The following is a 1,426-nucleotide window of genomic DNA, read 5'->3' as shown; positions in this document are numbered from 1 at the left end:
AAGCTTAAAAAAAAAAGAGCAACCGCTAACTACAAAGTTAGTTAATAAAAAAAAAGAATAGAAAGTTAAAGCTATTTTTAAAAAATAATATATTTATAAATATAATAAATTTTTTATTAAGTAAAAGGGCTAGCCTAGCTATAAAAATTTATAAAAATTACTTCTTAATCTTAAGCACGCATAAAAAGCCCTAGTAAATTATAAAAAACTAGCTGTGATAATACTAGTTTACTACTAGTTTAAAAAAAAAAGATAATAACCTTGCTAAGTTAAATACCTTTTTTTTTTTACTAGGTTTTAAGATTTAATAAACTACTAGCATTATTAAAAAAATTATTAAACTATTACCTAATTATTACTAGTTATTTATAGCTTTAAAAAGGGGTGTAAAATTTTTTATTTTATAAGGTTTTAAGATTATACCCAAGGCTATAAATAAAGCAGTTACCTTTTTTATTTTTTTATAAGGTTTTAAGGTTTAATAAACTATAATTAAAACGCCGCCGGCTTGGTATTAAAACTTATTTTAAATTATAATTTAAAATAAAAAACTATATTTATATTAAAGTTAAAGTATTAAAAGAAAAAAAAATCTTTTATTTTTTTAAAAAAAAAAAAAATAATAACTAGCTACGCGGTAAAGGCTATAATAAAAAACTATTATTTAATATTAAGAGCAAGAGCAAGGGCCTTTATAAACACCTTTTTTTTATATTTAGTATTTTTTAAAAAAAAAGGCATAACAGGCCCGTCCTTTAGCAGGAAGATATTAGTAAATTAATAATTATTTTAGCTATTATTAAAATAGGCCAGGGGCTATTTAATAGCAAGCTAAAAAAATTAAACAAGCTTTTATATAACCAAAGCTAATACCTTTATTACTTAAACCTTAGGGCTTATTTTTTTATTATAAGCCTTTATTACTAATTTAACCTAGTAAAAAAACATGTCTTAGTAATAAAGGTATTTATTATAGTTAGTAAAATTTATATATTATAAAAAGGCAATATTTTTTTTTATATAAAACAGCAGGGAAAGGCAAGTACCCTTAGTATAAATATAATAAAAGTAATTACGCCTAATAGCCGGATAAATATAATAATTAGGGCTATTAATTAACCTATTATTTTTATATACCTAAATATATTTCGCGTACTGCAAGCAAACCTATTTTTTATTAGCTAATATTTATATTAAAGCTATTTTACTACTAGACTAGTTAAGAATAGGGTATACTTATAAAAAAAAAAGGCCAAAGGCTAAAAAAAAAAAAGCCCAAGGGGGTAGTAGTATAAAACTTATAATAAGGGTGTTAGTAAGGGTAAAGGCTAGCATAGCGCTAAGTAAAGCAAGGAAAGGTAAGTTAAAAAGCGCGGGGGCTATAATTAAATAATAAGATAGTTATTATAAAATTAAAAGTTAATAT

The sequence above is a fragment of the Aspergillus mulundensis genome (genome assembly GCF_003369625.1).
Source record: "Aspergillus mulundensis strain DSM 5745 chromosome Unknown scaffold_11, whole genome shotgun sequence".
In the NCBI taxonomy this organism is placed as follows: domain Eukaryota; kingdom Fungi; phylum Ascomycota; class Eurotiomycetes; order Eurotiales; family Aspergillaceae; genus Aspergillus; species Aspergillus mulundensis.
This window is presented reverse-complemented; position numbering follows the sequence as displayed.